We start from the raw sequence: 14,815 nt of genomic DNA, 5'->3' as shown, positions 1-14,815 counted from the left end.
TTTTAAAGACAATAAAACAACTTAAAGGAAATTTCATATATTTCTTCAAAGGACTCATGCAAGAATCCCGAACGCTCGATAGTTTAACTAACTTTCAGATGCTACCCATTGTATGGAGTTATGTGGCCTTTGCGTGATAGGTATTTAGTCAAATTTCCTTCAACGCTGATTTTGCCATCTAAACCAGTATCTATAATCGCAGAGTGAAATGGCAGACAACCTGAAGCCAATTCAGGTAGGTGGACAGATTGTTTAAAGGATAGTGAGACCACAACCCGCTCCACCTCAACTCAATAAGACTTTCGTGTCTGTATAAATATATTTATATCTTTATTTACACTTATTTTTATATTTTTCTTTGCATATTTGTGATCTGTTTGTGATTTTCATTTGTATTCTTCTTGCACATTTTCGAATTTGTGTTATTTACTGGCGTCCTTTGTAAGTTCTTCTGTACCACACGCTAAATAAATGAATAAGACACTAAAGGAAGCAAAATTGAAACTAGTACTTTAAAGACCAAAGTAATAACAGTAAAAAAAATGAAAGCAAACAAGCGACCATCAAGATAGTTAATCAAAACATACAACGGTGCAGTCAGCTCTGATACTTTGATCCACATCCGACCTTTATGCAAGCAGTCACTCGGCTTGGTACTGATAGACACAGTTGTAGGATGTCCTCCTGATGGATATGGTGTCCAATTCTGTCCAACTGGCGCATTAGATCGTCAGAATCCCGAGTTGGTTGGAAGGCCCTGCACATAATACTCCAAATGTTCTCAATTGCTGACCAATATCGGATTTGGCGAGGCGATACTGACCCTACGACTTATAATCTTAGAACATAGTTTAAGGAAAGGCAAACGTACGTTTGTAGCACTTGTAGATTTAGAGAAAGCTTTTGACAATGTTGACTGGAACACTCTCTTTCAAATTCAGAAGGTGGCAGGGGTCAAATAAAGGGAGCGAAAGGCTATTTATAATTTGTACAGAAACCAGATGGTAGTTATAAGAGTCGAGGAGCATGAAAGGAAAGCAGTGGTCGAGAAGGGCGTGAGACAGGGTTACAGCCGTTCCCCAATGTATTTCGCGTAAATAAAGGGCCGCTGATTTGCACGCTCTGTGGTGGCGCCCAGTATCAGCAACCCAGATGGGTTCCAAAGGTTCAGGCGAATTTGGTCGCCGCGACATCAAAGTGTGTTCACAATAATGTTCCTCAAACCACTGTAACACAGTTCTGGCTCCGAGACACGGACAATTATACTACTGGAAGACGATATCGGCGTTGGGAAGGACATCAAGAGTGAAAGGATGCAGGTGGTCTGCTGCTGTCAGCGTGTCTCCTGTCACTACCACAGGTCCCATGCAAGAGCAGGAGAATGGCTCCCATACCATAATACTGCTCCCGCCAGCCTGCGACCGTGGCGCGCTGCACGTTTCGAGCCGGCGTTCACCTCGATGACGGCGTTTGCGGAGACCAAGTGTAGCAAAAACATGATTCATCCTAAGAGCTGACACGTTTCCGTTGATCGACGGTCGAATCCCGATGGTCCCGTGCCCACTGCAGTAGTAACCGACGATGTCGTTGGGTCAACATGTGAACACGTAGGGGTGGTCTGCTGCGGAGCTCCATGTTCAATAATGTGTGATGAACGGTGTGCTCCAAAACAATTCTGTGTGCACCAGCAGTGGTCTTTCGGCAGAGATGCCACAGATCACCATCTGTCCTACTTTACAGAACAGACAAGCCTCCGGACCCCACGTTCTGTGGTGATTCGTTGACGTCCAGTCATTTAATGCCTAGTTTTAGTTTCACCGTCCTTCTAACTCGTTCTGTAGATGCTCACAACAGTAGCCCGTGAAAATTCACCAGCTTCGCCGTTTTTGAGATACTCGTTCACAGGCTCTGCCTAATAACAATCTGCCCTTTGTCAACATTGCATTATTATTTATTGTGGTCTTCAGTCCTGAGACTGGTTTGATGCAGCTCTCCATGCTACTCTATCCTGTGCAAGCTTCTTCATCTCCCAGTACCTACTGCAGCCTACATCCTTCTGAATCTGCTTAGTGTATTCATCTCTTGGTCTCCCTCTACGATTTTTACCGTCCACGCTGCCCTCCAATACTAAATTGGTGATCCCTTGATGCCTCAGAACATGTCCTACCAACCGATCCCTTCTTCTGGTCAAGTTGTACCACAGACTTCTCTTCTCCCCAATCCTATTCAATACTTCCTCATTAGTTATGTGATCTACCCATCTAATCTTCAGCATTCTTCTGTAGCACCACATTTCGAAAGCTTCTATTCTCTTCTTGTCCAAACTATTTATCGTCCATGTTTCACTTCCATACATGGCTACACTCCATACAAATACTTTCAGAAATGACTTCCTGACACTTAAATCTATACTCGATGTTAACAAATTTCTCTTCTTCAGAAACGCTTTCCTTGCCATTGCCAGTCTACATTTTATATCCTCTCTACTTCGACCATCATCAGTTATTTTGCTCCCCAAATAGCAAAACTCCTTTACTACTTTAAGAGTCTCATTTCCTAATCTAATTTCCTCAGCATCACCCGACTTAATTCGACTACATTCCATTATCCTCGTTTTGCTTTTGTTGATGTTCATCTTATATTCTCCTTTCAAGACGCTATCCATTCCACTCAACTGCTCTTCCAAGTCCTTTGCTGCCTCTGGCAGAAATACAATGTCATCGGCGAACCTCAAAGTTTTTATTTCTTCTCCATGGATTTTAATACCTACTCCGAATTTTTCTTTTGTTTCTTTCACTGCTTGCTCAATATACAGATTGAATAACATCGGGGAGAGGCTACAACCCTGTCTTACTCCCTTCCCAACAACTGCTTCCCTTTCATGTCCCTCGACTCTTATAACTGCCATCTGGTTTCTGTACAAATTGTAAATAGCCTTTCGCTCCCTGTATTTTACCCCTGCCACCTTCAGAATTTGAAAGAGAGTATTCCAGCCAACATTGTCAAAAGCTTTCTCTAAGTCTACAAATGCTAGAAACGTAGGTTTGCCTTTCCTTAATCTTTCTTCTAAGATAAGTCGTAAGGTCAGTATTGCCTCACGTGTTCCAGTATTTCTACGGAATCCAAACTGATCTTCTCCGAGATCGGCTTCTACTAGTTTTTCCATTCGTCTGTAAAGAATTCGTGTTAGTATTTTGCAGCTGTAGCTTAGTGAACTGATTGTTCGGTAATTTTCACATCTGTCAACACCCGCTTTCTTTGGGATTGGAATTATTATATTCTTCTTGAAGTCTGAGGGTATTTAGCCTGTTTCATACATCTTGCTCACCAAATGGTAGAGTATTGACAGGACTGGCTCTCCCAAGGCCGTCAGTAGTTCCAATGAAATGTTGTCTACTCCTGGGGCCTTGTTTCGACTCAGGTCTTTCAGTGCTCTGTCAAACTCTTCACGCAGTATCGTATCTGCCATTTCATCTTCATCTACATCCTCTTCCATTTCCATAATATTGTCCTCAAGTACATCGCCCTTGTATAGACCCTCTATATACTCCTTCCACCTTTCTGCTTTCCCTTCTTTGCTTAGAACTGGGTTTCCATCTGAGCTCTTGATGTTCATACAAGTGGATCTCGTATCTCCAAAGGTCTCTCTAATTTTCCTGTAGGCAGTATCTATCTTACCCCTAGTGAGGTAAGCCTCTACATCCTTACATTTGTCCTCTAGCCATCCCTGCTTAGCCATTTTGCACTTCCTGTCGATCTCATTTTTGAGACGTTTGTATTCCTTTTTGCCTGCTTCATTTACTGCATTTTTATATTTTCTCATTTCATCAATTAAATTCAATATTTCTTCTGTTACCCAAGGATTTCTACTAGCCCTCGTCTTTTTACCTACTTGATCCTCTGCTGCCTTCACTACTTCATCCCTTAAAGCTACCCATTCTTCTTCTACTATATTTCTTTCCCCCATTCCTGTCAATTGTTCCCTTATGCTCTCCCTGAATCTCTGTACAACCTCTGGTTCTTTCTGTTTATCCAGGTCCCATCTCCGCAAGTTCCCACCTTTTTGCAGTTTCTTCAATTTTAATCTACCAATAGATTGTGGTCAGAGGCCACATCTGCCCCTGGAAATGTCTTACAATTTAAAACCTGGTTCCTAAATCTCTGTCTTACCATTATATAATCTATCTGATACCTTTTAGTATCTCCAGGGTTCTTCCATGTATACAACCTTCTTTCATGATTCTTAAACCAAGTGTTAGCTATGATTAAGTTGTGCCCTGCACAAAATTCTACCAGGCGGCTTCCTCTTTCATTTCTTCCCCCCAATCCATATTCACCTACTACGTTTCCTTCTCTCCCTTTTCCTACTACCGAATTCCAGTCACCCATGACTATTAAATTTTCGTCAACCTTCACTATCTGAATAATTTCTTTTATTTCATCATACATTTCTTCAATTTCTTCGTCATCTGCAGAGCTAGTTGGCATATAAACTTGTACTACTGTAGTAGGTGTGGGCTTCGTATCTATCTTGGCAACAATAATGCGTTCACTATGCTGTTTGTAGTAGCTTACCCGCATTCCCATTTTTTTATTCATTATTAAACCTACTCCTGCATTACCCCTATTTGATTTTGTGTTTATAGCCCTGTAGTCACCTGACCAGAAGTCTTGTTCCTCCTGCCACCGAACTTCACTAAATCCCACTATATCTAACTTTAACCTATCCATTTCTCTTTTTAAATTTTCCAACCTACCTGCCCGATTAAGTGATCTGACATTCCACGCTCCGATCCGTAGAACGCCAGTTTTCTTTCTCCTGATAACGACATCCTCTTGAGTAGTCCCCCCTGGAGATCCGAATGGGGGACTATTTTACCTCCGGAATATTTTACCCAAGAGGACGCCATCATCATTTAATCATACAGTAAAGCTGCATGCTCTCGGGAAAAATTACGGCCGTAGTTTCCCCTTGCTTTCAGCCGTTCGCAGTACCAGCACAGCAAGGCCGTTTTGGTTATTGTTACAAGGCCAGATCAGTCAATCATCCAGACTGTTGCCCTTGCAACTACTGAAAAGGCTGCTGTCCCTCTTCAGGAACCACACGTTTGTCTGGCCTCTCAACAGATACCCCTCCGTTGTGGTTGCACCTACGGTACGGCTATCTGTATCGCTGAGGCACGCAAGCCTCCCCACCAACGGCATGGTCCATGGTTCAGGGGGGGGGGGGGGGGCAACATTGCATATCTCAGTGGTTTTTCCCATTTGCAGCCCATATCTTCGCTAGGGTGATCCCCCGTCTGTGTCTGCTCCGGTTACATACTTTAGTTACCGCGTCCCTGCCGGCAAAGTCACTAGGCGCCATCCAACGTCACAGTGGACAGTACTCATAATGTTTTGTCTCGTCATTGTATGCGGAAAGTGTTATAATGACGCACCTCATGTAGTCAGTGACAGTGACTAAATTCATATAATATGTGCATAGGCTGAGGGAATAAATGTTTACTGATAAGTGTGGTGACTTAAATATGTAGTAGAAAACTAAAAATAACAGAAATAAATAATTTCACAAAAATCGTAAGAAAATGGGAATATTGTATGTGCTTCAAAAACAGTAATCTGATACTTTATCAATATAAAAATATGCACCCAAGATTTATAATATAACATTCAGTTATTAATAAACATATTTACCCGTAAATATATTTATATTGGCGATATGCTGCACAGATATGTCATTACAGCCACTTTTGTTTCGGGTGTCAGGAACACCTCGCGCGACTAGTAACGTTGTGAAAACACTGTCGACCGCATAATGGCTAATGACGTTAACAGCGAGACGCAGCTGTCTGTGAAGGGATTTTCCGCGATCACTTTCCGTGTTTCCGTAGCAAGATAACACCCACTGCTTGGAACTGGAATGTGGTTGTAGCTAGTCACGGAAGCAACGTAGTTCACGCTACAGGAGCGTCTACAGTTCGCTTTGTCGAGTTTCCGTGTTCCCGTAGCAAGATAACACCCCCTACTTGGAACTGGGATGTGGTTGTAGCTAGTCACGGACGCAACATAGTTCACGCTACAGGCGGGTCTACAGTTCGCTTTGTCGATTAATAAGATAGTAAGGAAGCACAGTGCTAGACTTAAAAGTCCTGATTTCTCATGATCAGAATTACGAAAAGGCTCATGAGAACTCTTGTATTAGTCTTATGCTATTGTGAGTATAGTTAACTTTCATGGCGATCCCAATACTCGCAGCCCTTACTCCATGCAAAAGCAAAATACGATGCAAATATAGTGTGATTTACATTGTATGTGAACAGCGCATAACAGATGATACACTAGAAATTCTGCACACTTCTCTGCAGTTAAGCTTGTCAGTGAGGGTCAGCAGCATGTGCACATCTATTTGCTCATAAATCTGGAACAAGAAAACGTTGAGAGTCTGACAAGAGACAGACGAAGGATGAAATGCTCACTGTTGTGTAGGAGCGTGACGTGTAGGGTTACCACCCACGCGCGATAGTACAGCCCACAGGCGAGGTGGTACTCATCTGAATACAGCTTGGCCCGTGTTCATAGCATGTCAGGCCGGCACGGTAGCTCAGCGTGTTCGGCCAGAGGGCTGCTTGCTTTCTGTAATAAAAAAAAGTGAGTAAAGGAATCAACGATCAACTTGCACGGATGTCTTGTGACGTCCGCCCAGACCAAACGCAACGAACAATACCGGGAAAAAAAGCTGTCTAAGGCGCTGCTTTCAGGTCGCAGTCCACTTCTGTGGGCGTGGGTTCGAGTCCCATTCCTGACAGCATGATTTTGCGAATCACGTTTGACGCGTAAATATTGGCGCGAGACTACAATTTATATGGTTTGAGCTCTAATTTATCGATGTTAATATTGTTTTAACTCCGAAGTTATGCCCTGAAATAAGCCTACTTGAAGAAATACAGCAAGCAGCCACTTTTTGTGTAACTTTATTTTATGCCAAGATGTGTTTCGATCTGTCGCCCATCTTTAGCTGGCGTAGTACACTTCTGTCATTGATAATTAACGCTCTGAAGTTCTATAATATTCTGATGTGATTTATGAATGTAAATCCAGAAGGTATTAATTTCTGAAAATTGCCAGCAACCCATTTTACACAAAATTCCGAAGGCATAATCAGTGATTCGGAAAGAAAATTCTCAGGACTCGATGAAATGTGAAGTAATCTCTATGAATTGCAGGAGAAGAAAGGATTCCTCAGCTCCACGAGACCAATGCCGGAATCATTCCTTTATTTCGACCAGAGCTGCTTCCTTCCCACTCTTCTTTAGTTCTTTAGTTTAAGAAATGGGCAAAGCGGAGTTAAGGAAAGCCAAATGAAGACAAATATTGAAAATAAACACCGACCTCAACAGTTAGATTCACGTAATTGTTCTTTAGAGGCCGGATCGAGACAGGTCCGACAGGAGAAAAAGACTGCAGCGAATGCACGAAAAAACGGGCGCTTAAGGAGGAAGATGATAAGAAGCAAAAGGACGTACTATAACATTTCAATCCAAAGAGAGAACGACGTAGCAGCATCGAGGGTAAAAAGATGGATGTTGAGCCACACTAATGAAACTACTGAAAATACTTCATCTTCAGAACATCCCAGTGACCACCGAAAACAGCAACAATGCTGACAGTGGGCTATCCTCAAGATGTTCAACAAGTTTCCACTCGACTGAAGACCTGGTTCCTGAGGAAAGCTCCGAGAATGACCCATCAGACAGAACTGAAATTAGGGGACCCGACTTGTAAAATACCGGAGGGACATCAGCTGCTGCAGTCACACATAGGATCAAGGCGAGCCTAAACTTGAAGGCACAGCTGACCCAGATCCCGGAAGATGGCCGAAAATTATTAACGATTGCGTTCGAACGATTTTGGTCATGCGAGGTCACACCGAGAGCATTAAATAAACTGAAGAATGTCCTAAAAACGTGACGACCGGCGCTGTAACAGTGTGCATGACAGCTATTCTTTGAAGAATCTAAAAAAACAGATATACATTGGTTGTTGTACTCAAAGAGCAAGGATGCTGTCTTCTGCTTTTGTTGCAAACGTCTTGCGTCACCGAGCGGGATGGCGCAGTGGTTAGACACTGGACTCGCATTCGGGAGGACGACGGTTCAATCCCGCGTCCGGCCATCCTGATTTAGGTTTTCCGTGATTTCCCTAAATCGCTCCAGGCAAATGCCGGGATGGTTCCTTTCAAAGGGCACGACCGACTTCCTTCCCCATCCTTCCCTAATCCGACGAGACCGATGACCTCGCTGTCTGGTCTCCTTCCCCAAACAACCCAACCCAACCCGTCTTGCGTCATCTACAGTAAAACGAACCAGAACGGAATGGGTGACTGGCAGCACCTTGTTTCTTATCTCGAAAGTCATGGGAAGTCCACCGAGAATTTGAATTTGCACAAAAAGTGAATTGTGTTTCCTGAAGGACTGAAAAATTCACGAACTGTCGACGCCCATCGTTAAAGATGCTGAATACCGAAAGCGAACATTGCAGTAGAGTTCTTCAGCGTTTAACAATGATAAAAAATTTCATGGGTCAGCAATGTCTGCCTTGAGAGGAAGTACAGATACACTCTTTCAACATTTTATTAATGATCAAATGTGCAAAGTATTACAGTATCGTTCTCGATTGCACACCAGATATTTCAAAAGTTCAGCAGATGACAGTTGGAAGATAGAAAAAAATCCCGTTGTGCAGTAAGAGAGGTCAAGGGCACGACAATGAGCCGAACATGAATGGAATGCATTTTGGCCTCCGGAAGAGAATTTTTAAATTTGAACAAGAGAGCATTTTATGTGCCATGTAGCAGTCACTCATTAAACCTTGTTATTTAGCTATGTCTTCCCAATATGCTATTTCCACGTTTTCGACAGTGAAGAGCTTGAACGATTTTTTCTCGCCCACCATTCGGCGTTGGGATGTCTTGAACTAGCATGTGCCTGACCTGACGCTGAGACCGCTGAGCGCTGTAGGTGGGGAAGCCACATCGATGCACTTACTCTCACAAGGTTTCAAATTCGAGGAATTTGTGACGCACTTGTTCACATATCAGAAGAATTTGATGGCATGACCGCTGACGAAGCCACGGCACCTTTGTTACCATCAGCGTAATCAGTAAGACCCTAGAGGTGACACAATGTTTCTGAGGTCATGGAAATGCTTGTTTATACGGAAGCGTAGTTGAGAACTGCAGAACAGAAGAAAGTTTGTCTATCTTGACGGACTCCAAAGAACTGGCCATAGAATTAGAGATAGAAGATCTAATGTTACCACGGAGAAGTGTTTCCCGGTGAGAAAGCAAGACACTTCACGTATGAAGGAAAGGATGATGCCGAGGATCCAACGAAACGTTACAAGTTTGAATCTTCTATGATCTTTTAGACGTAGCCACCACATCTTTGGATGAGAGATTCAATCTGCTGAAGTCTCATTACGATCTTCTGTACGACTTCGGCAAGCTAAGGATATCCCTTCTGACAGCTTGGACTAAAAGTGTAGAAACCTCTCAGCGGTTCTACAAGACAACGAGTCAAGCGACGTTGATACGACGGAGTTGAGGGAGGAACTTAAAATATTTTCAATGTTGGTGAAACGCGGAATAGGTGCAACAGAGACTTTGAAGTTTATGGGAAGACATTATTTGTGCCTCATTGTTTACATTTGTCTAAGAATTCTCCTAATACTGCCCATGACAGTTGGAAAAGGAAAGAGAAGTTTCTCAAGGCTAAAATTGATACAAACAAATGTCAGATCAACGATGAAAGAAGATAGTTTAAGTGAACTTGCAAGAATATGTATGGAGCATGAGTTTGTAGAGGACATAAAAATTACGTGGATCGAATGAAAAAGTTCGCGCAAGTGACAACCAGGAAGGTTCGATTTGGCTAGTTTATTTAAAAAATATTCAGTTGCATAATCCTTTACAACGTTGTTTTTTATTTTATTCAACGCAAAATAAATTGTTATTGTACACAATATTGTTGAAAGGAAATTAACATGTAAATCTGAAACTGTGCTGTAATTATATTTTGTTTCCCATAGAGTACATTATCGGTTGACAACCGTAAAAAATGTTCATTATGGTAACTCTAAATTCGCATGGTTTATTAAAATTATTTTTAAGAGCTGGAGTTGTTTAAATCATATGACCGCCTTTTCAAGTCAAGTTTCTACACATACCATAAAATGGACAGATTTTAACATTACACAAACTTAAAAAGAAGGGGGGGACGACAATTTTGCAGCTTGCGCGGAGCGTGAGTCAGGTTTTCACCGGCCCTGATGATGTAAATGTACTACACAGATGAAAATTGATGAAAGTTCGAAGTGTGTCTTGATATGAAACACAGATGTACAGAAAGTGACTGCTTGATATGTTTGTTAGATAATAGTTCATCCCACTACATAAAATCTCTGTCAGCATTTACAAAACTGTACTCCTTTCATTATAGAACGTACCTTTATCTGAGATTCGTACGTTGTCCAGAATTCATCTTAAGGCATTGAGACGTTTAGATCCACCTAGTAGCTTACACTAAAGAAAGCAATTAATGATTAATATGATTTTGTCGTACTTTATACAGCTCTGTAAATATAAACGAATTTGTATGCATATGTAAAGCCTGATTATGGACACTAGATCATGGAGACTCGTTATCAACGCATTTAGTCGACTGAAAGAATCATCACCTGACTGCGTCAGGAACACGCTGAACGGCGCAGCCACTGTCAAGAGAGGTAACTTTGTTAATATCAGGTCAGAGACAGAACTACATGTATGAAGAATGTTATGTAAACCCAGACGTCGAGTTAATAACGCTATGACGCTCTGGAGGAACGTTCCTGGCTCTGATGAAGATAGCACTTAAAGTGTGTGTAAGTGGTGATCAGTATTGTTACTTTTATGGTGGTTTTGAACAAACCTCTACTGTTAAAATGTCGTCAGATTTCATCACAAATCATACAGGTCAAGATTTAATGTACACATCAATATTTCAAAGTTTTCCGAAAAAAATATATGTTGAAGTTTGAAATGACAGTGTTATGGAACTGAGAGAATTGTGAAAATTTCTTAACGAATGAGAAAATAAAAAATGTAGTTCAAAAACTAAAAAGACAGAGTTCTGAAATTACTTTTAAGTAAAACTTTGTTCATAAACTATCAGACATGATTAACACGTACACACATCTATGTTTTCACCTTTAACTTGCAAAAATAAAATAAGAAAATTTGGAACTTTTTGCGACTTCAAAATTGTGTTTTGAAAATATGAATAGGATGTTACTGGTCATGAAAACTGCCTTAATGCCTTAACTTATTAAACTATCCATATACAAGTGTTTCTTCATAAAAATGAGAAAACTGAAATGTTTTCATTCTTTATAAATTATTTTCTAAAATCCGCACCCAGATATTCTAAAAATTGTATGGGAAATTATTTTTTCATTGTATTTTTGGAAGATACAATAAGAATGGGCAATATTTATCTGTGGAAAATGTGAGCAATTTTTAAATTAGGTCTATCTAGTCTCAAGGTAAAAAGAATCTGACATTTAAAAGTTTCAAATGTTTCCTTAAGTTGAGTAAAAGTAATCAAAAACTGATATTTCTGTGTCAAAATAACTAAGTTTTACAATGCTGTAAGTGATTTTTTTCATTTTTTCAAGGCTTTTGTATCACAATGAGGTATAAAAAACGCATGGTAGCCAGATTTTTTTCTGTTTATTATTTTTCACAAATTTTTACCCTCTTCTGTCTTGATTTTAGTTCGTTACGAAGACCATGAATTGGAATTACCTACACTGGTTTGAAATGGAAGGTGAAGAGACTGTAAAATTTACTAGACAATAAATTATTTGTCCAGATGTGCTTTTTACCTTGTATGTATACTTCAGCTACTCTGTAGTAAGTCTGCTGAAAAAGGCACACACTGTGACAATCAACACCACACTGCCAAAAAGAGTTTTTTTCGTCTGCTTCTCATTGAACGTGTGTAGCTAGCACGTATAAGTTTGTGAATAAGGATGATTCAGGAAGAGCAGCACTTCGAAAATGGGAATTGCACACCGATCAGCTGATGGCCATTTGATGAAAGCATATGCTTAACCATAAGGTATCAAAGGAAGTTACATCTTTCAGCTCATGAGAGACACTAGTTATTTGTCCCACTCACCTCTGATTGACATACATGCACGAGTATTGCAACTCCTGCATAATGAATGTTATAGTGCAACAGTTACTTGAGTACAAAGATAGTGGTGCAGTAACTCAGTCATATTTCCAACTATTATGAAATGGTTTTCACATTTTTTAAACATAATCCTCTTGTCTTTCATACTCCAAACATCTCACCATTTCATTACCGTATTCCCTCACTGGCATTGTATGCTGTATAATAAAAAGGTCAAACTACACACAAAACACTAAGCAAAATAATTCATGTACAAGTTGAGGCATGCTTATAATAAACAGAAGAGAACAGATACTGTTGCGAAAATGCTCAGATTACACTAGAAGTTAAATGCTAAACACACAGAATGTTGAAATATTTCTAACATTTTGCAAACAAAAAAATTCCTACTCGAATTGCACCAATTACTAAAACAATAACCGAATAATGGACTGCGCAATTCATAAATTTTGTGATGGGGCTTTTTGAGTAAATAATTTGTAAAAATTCTTAAAAATGTGATTTTTAAATTTTTATTAATAAATATTTACGGAACACAGATAGACGGAACAGAGAAGACATTGTTAACAGTTAGACCAGTTATATGTAATAATAGAAAATTCTATAAAATTCTGTGACTTTCTTAATTTTAAAAAATATTTTTGAAGACTAGAAAAATCTTAAATTTAGGTTTTTTCTTCTTAAATGTGTAAGTAAAAGAAATCCTATAAGTGTTTTTATCAACTAAGTTTTAACATATTAAGAGGAAGCTTTAAAGCAAAAAATCTGCCAGGTCTCCAGGACTTTTGGTTTATTAGTTATGTTCTCTACTGTTTTACCATTGTACACTCTACTGTATTAAAGACGTGTTTCATAAACACATGTGACTGACATTGTAAAAAGGACAACATAGCTCATATAGGTTTTTCATTTCTCGATTTCATTCTTTAACGGCTATACGGGAGAAGCTAGAATGGTCCCATTGACGTCGGTGCATAATAAGTTTAACATGAAGTTAAAATAGTCTTCCTCTAAAACAAGCAAACGAAAAAATTCACCGCTTCGCATTCCTTCAGTTCGAGACATGATGTTAAAATTATGGGGAAGACATACTACATGCGGCAGCGTCTTTACGAATCCATAGCTGGTTATCAAGAAGGTAAGAAACCGTTTACCTTCCAAGCTTTTGACTCGTGTCAACATACGTTACCTTTATTTAAAGAAATTCAACATGACTTATGTTGTCAATTGCATCAAATGACCATTGTTTTGTGACACAGTGTTGTGGTTTGATTTAGGCTTCGAAAAGTGTCACTGTTAATTTATGAAAATATTACCGTCTTCTAGGCACAGTTATTGAGTCATCCGTGTGTTCCATAGACACAGTGGAAATAGTTTTCCGTGGTTGTCTGCGTAACAATATGAAAAAAAGCTAACGAGAGCCCAGTTTGTAAAGATCTGATTGCTAGTACAGCTTAGCAATCCCCCACCTCCACCGCTCTGTTATAAAGTAATAACAGACCTACCTTCAAATAGTTGACGCGGCCTCGAAGGTGCTGGAAGATTCTCTAATAATATTAAATCCAGATCAAGCGTTGGATAGCTGTTTACAGATTGAAGCATTCAACCAGTTATTTTCAGATATTGCAGGATTATTTCTTGAAAGGAATCGTTTCAGCAATTGAAAGTTTTTCTGCTTCAAGACGACGGTTCCTACAGGCGATCTTTGGAGTACTGTCAACATGTAAAGCAGACGAGTATGGAGGGTAATAAGTATCTCACTAGTAATTAATGAGTTCCTGTTTAGTCACTATTTATTCCCGTATATACAGCTCATCTTCAAAAGGTGTACTAAGAACGGTGCGCACGTGAATTACGGACAAGTCAAACAAAACAAGCCAGTGCTCAGAACAATCAGTCCCTCGTCATGTTACCAGGTTTGATATAATTTACTTATCTTAGACACTCCTCAAGTATGCACCTTTTTTGGAAACTGTGATTTGAAAGAGAGATGTAGTTTCGAGTTTAGTAGCAAACAGAAACGAGTGTACTAGCTGGACCTGCAACAGGTATTACTTATATGTTCGTCCTATAATGGAATATTTTGACCTTTTTATGCATCACGAATCACGTAATTTTTTAAACCGTACGTATTCAAAATAACCTGCAAACCTTGTACAATATTTACAAATTAAATTAATTGTAAATGAAATTAATTATAAATTAAATATCGGCATTTTTTGTTTAAATTTGTGTTTTCCGCTACAGCCTCTTTGGCTCCCTCTACTACTATGGAAGTTATCCCTGATGTCTTAGCACATGCCATATCACCCTGTGCCATATTCTAATAAGTATTTTCGACGGATTCCTCTCCTCGTTGATTCTGCACAGAACCTCTCCATTCGTTACCAGGTCATTTAATTCTCAGCGTCCTTCTGTAACACCGCCTCTTCTGTTCCGCTTTTCACACAGTTCATCATTCTCTTCCTTACATTCCTATGCTCCAGAGTTAGGCCTACATTTTTCGACGAGGAATACCTTCTTTGCCTGTGCTTTTCTACTTTTCATTTTCACCTTGCTATCTCCATCATGGAGTTTTT

Source organism: Schistocerca americana, chromosome 3 (genome assembly GCF_021461395.2).
Source record: "Schistocerca americana isolate TAMUIC-IGC-003095 chromosome 3, iqSchAmer2.1, whole genome shotgun sequence".
Lineage (NCBI taxonomy): Eukaryota > Metazoa > Arthropoda > Insecta > Orthoptera > Acrididae > Schistocerca > Schistocerca americana.
Note: the sequence above shows the minus strand (reverse complement) of the source record.